The sequence below is a fragment of the Cibotium barometz genome, chromosome 57 (assembly GCF_041138505.1).
Source record: "Cibotium barometz isolate CiBa-2024 chromosome 57, ASM4113850v1, whole genome shotgun sequence".
Taxonomy (NCBI): domain Eukaryota; kingdom Viridiplantae; phylum Streptophyta; class Polypodiopsida; order Cyatheales; family Cibotiaceae; genus Cibotium; species Cibotium barometz.
In genome coordinates, this window is record NC_141102.1 from 11,952,501 (window position 1) to 11,956,667 (window position 4,167).

Sequence of the window (4,167 nt, forward strand, 5' to 3'; positions counted from 1 at the left end):
CTAATCTCATACAAGATTGGTTAATGAGCTCTGATGTTTCATGTAATGATTGATTTCAAGTTGATACAAGTGATTAAGATGCAAACTATGTGTTAATATGGAAGTAAATGTGGTGAAAAGTCGCTCAAATTAAGCAATGTAAATGGATGAGATGGATTTAGATGTAAGCGAGGACTTTCCCACGGTAAATTTGTACCCTAATTTTCTAATTTTGACATTAATTTGGCCCAATTTTTTGCTAATGTTATCAGTGATTAAGGGTAACAAAATTTGGAGGCCAAAATTGAGCAAATTAGAGAAGCTGTTGGGGCTTTTTGGATGGCCTCAACTCCCTTGATGTGAGTAGCTTGTCCTTAAGCTGAAAAACCAGCTCAATACCCCTCAGAATCAACGTAGTTTTGAATATAAGCGTGACTAGTTTTTTGCTCCATGCAGTTGCTATCGTGGCTCAAATTAGCTCAGATTTGGAATGTGAACCCCTTGTACAATGATTATGAGATTCCTAAGAGGACTTGGCTTGATTGCAATCGTAGAAGAAGAATGGTTAAAAAGACAAGTCAATAAGGCATCCTGAAATGCGAGCTGCTTTGGCGGCGAATCTGTGCAAGATTTCCAAGCTGTGTGGTTGCCTTGGGTTAAGGAAGTTCCTCCTAGAGTTGTTTAGGAGATGGATACAAGAGTAGGGAGAACAAGGGTCTGTAGTTTGGCAGCCTACAGTGTAGATTATGGGCAAAATCGAGCAAACGGTTGGTGTAGGAGAACCACCTTATGATGGGAAAGATGCTCGTAAAATATCTCTTACAATGGTGGGATGTGGAGAGAGAACTAGCTCAAGCAAATCTAAGCCTCTTCTCTAACTTGAAGACAAGGTTGTGATTATGAGCTGACAATGATTATGAGATTCCTAAGAGGACTTGGCTTGATTGCAATCGTAGAAGAAGAATGGTTAAAAAGACAAGTCAACAAGGCATCATGAAATGCGAGCTGCTTTGGCGCGACGAATCTGTGCAAGATTTTCAAGCTGTGTGGTTGCCTTGGGTTAAGGAAGTTCCTCCTAGAGTTGTTTAGGAGATGGATACAAGAGTAGGGAGAACAAGGGTCTGTAGTTTGTCAGCCTACAATGTAGATTATGGGCAAAATCTAGCGAAATCGAGCAAACAGTTGGTGTAGGAGAACCGCCTTATGATGGGAAAGATGCTCCTAAAAGATCTCTTTTAATGGTGGGATGTGGAGAGAGAACTAGCTCCCGCAAATCTAAGCCTCTTCTCTAACTTGAAGACAAGGTTGCGATTATGAGCTGATAATGATGATTAGTGTGACTGATGCAAGCAAGGGTTGATGTAAGAAGGCTATGGGGAGAGGGGAGGCTCTGATACCATGTTGAGAAACATGGGTACTATGTGCATATGTGCATATGCATGTGCATGGCTATGGTGATTAGTACTAATCTTATATTAATCTAGTGATTAAGGTAATGCCTAAGAATAAACATGATGATTAATTTCTAAACTAATTAAGCCTAGACTCAAGCACAATTAGGTTGCAAGATTGAGACTTTTACTCATAATGAGGCTTGAGAGCTTGCTTCATCTTTCATTACTTGAAATGACCCCTTATTATATGGGTGAGTACATGGCTTTGTTAGCCCATGTGGGATAATTCATCTTTGCTCATGTGGCTTCTTGTTGGACTTATACTTTATTTGGACTACTCATACTTACTCCCTACCAACTGCTATGCTCAATGACACCACATTTTGCAACAACCCATAACTTAAGTTGTATATAAGTCAAAATCTCAAATATACATGTGTTTGAAAACTTTGGAAGCTTTTGTTCTCTACTTTCCCTCTTGTTGATGCTCTTTGTTTCATGCTTGTGTTGTGCTTGCTTATACTCTCTTATTTCATATGGTACCTTATGAGCAACTAGGTAGTCATTTGAGATGTGTCTTGGTTTTGTAAACTATAGGGAAGTGGCACCAACCTAAAGATTGAAGTTTGTGGGAGTGGGAAAAATCCTATCGATTTCTCTTGAGAGAGAACATTTGGGATTGAAGTGGAACTTAGAGTGGGAAGTCAATGAAACTTGGGAGATAAGAGGAAGTGATGCATAAGAGAGAGGGAGGGACTTAGTAGAGAAGGTGTGCAGAAGAAGAGTGGAATTATAGGAAAGCTTTAGACCATTAGTAGAGAGATCTCCATTGCATTATGCCTTGTTTTTCTTAGAGTCAAGGTAAAAAACAATAACACACATGTAACATTGAATTGGAGAAATTTAGGCAAATATGTGTTGAGAGATACTTATATATAAGTCATTTGGCAAATTTCTTTAAGTATAAAGTATAAAGAAACTCTTTAATTCCTTTGGCAAATTCCTTTAAGTATAAAGTATACTTATGGAATTTTTTTAACAAAGTTTTTTAAGGCTTAATATAATTGGTTGGTGAATTTCTTTAATTATAAAGTATATTTATAAAAATTCTTTAACAAAGTTCTTTTCTAAGGCTCAATATAATTTAAACCACATTTTTTTTCAAGGAATCAAAACATGCTTTCATGTCCTTACGATAAATCTTTTAAAATTCCTTGTTAAGATCTTGTAGGCCTTATTTTGAAGCATTTAAAAATCCCTATTAAGATCTTATAAGCCTTAAAATATTTCAACATCTCTCAAATTTTCAAACCTTAATAAATATGCTTTTGCAAGTTTTTTATATAGAAAAATTAGGGTTGAACTAAACAAGTTTTGCTAGCATAAGTCTCTTGGCCCTTGTCTGTAGTTCCTATCCTACCACAAGCTTTAAAGATTTGCACTAATGTGATAACATCACCCCAACTTGCATATCCTCATTGTGCCCATGTTTGGCATATCCCACATATAGTGTGGTCCATGAGAGCATGTCTTCGATGAAAATATTGTCATGTGTTTCCTTTGCTTTTACAAGTAAGCCATATTTAACATACATATCAACCAAGGTGTTGCCAAATACAAGATTTTCCTCCACAAATCCCTCTTTAAATCTTAGAATGTATTTTTGGGCCTTTCTTTGTGGTTCCTATGCTACTACAAGATTTCAAGTTGCAATTAAAGGTGATAGCATCTCGAAGACTCTTTAAGTTGTACCTACAAAAACACTAGACTACTTCCTCCCCATATCCATGTTTGACATACCCTAAGATTATGGCATTCTAGGATACAATGTCTTGAACTAGAAGCTTGTCAAACATTTGCTGCAATTTTGCAAGCAAGACCCATTTCATAGCATACCCTATGAGATTAGTGACATCCATGAGGATGTTACATCATTTAAGGAGATAGCTTGGAGTCACATTTAGTCAAAATACTTGACTGCTTTCTCACCATGCCCATGTTCAACATACCCTATGAGATTAGTCCTCTTTTAGTGACATCCATGAGACTATACATCTCCAAATGGAAAGCTTGCTGGACATTTCTTATGCTTTTGTTTGCAAGCTGGCCACATTAGGCATACATGTTGACCAATGTGGTGCCAGCGAAAGGTATCCTTAGTAACCTGACTTTCAATAAGGTGGTGCCAATAATAAGGTATCATTTTAATAACGTATCCTTATTAACCTGACTTTCAATAAGGTATCCTTAGTAACCTGACTTTCAATAAGGTGGTGCCAATAATAAGGTATCATTTTAATAACTCGTCTTTCAATATTGCATGTATTTCTTGGTCCTTGTCTATGGATCCTATGCTAATAAAAGCTTTTAAGCACAAACAAATGTCACAAATTTTGGTGAGACACCCTATAGTCGTAACTCTTCAAAAAACTTGATTGTCTCCACACCATGCACATGTTTACTATAATCTACACACACTTAATTCAAAGAGACTATGCGTTACACTAGATCCCTATTAGTAGACATTTATGGTGTGTTTGCAAGCAAGCCACATTTAGCATACATATTGACCAATATGGTGACAAGAATAAGATCTCTTTGAAGTAATTCATGTCTTTAAATCTTAGCATCATGTATTTCTTGACCCTAGTTTTGTGGCTCTTATGGTGCCACAGGCTTTCAAGCTTCAAACAAACATGATAATATTCAGGGAGACACCCTTGAGTTACAACTGCTCAAAGCAATTGATTGCTTCCTCACCATGCTTGCATAGCCTACAATTAGTGTCATCCAC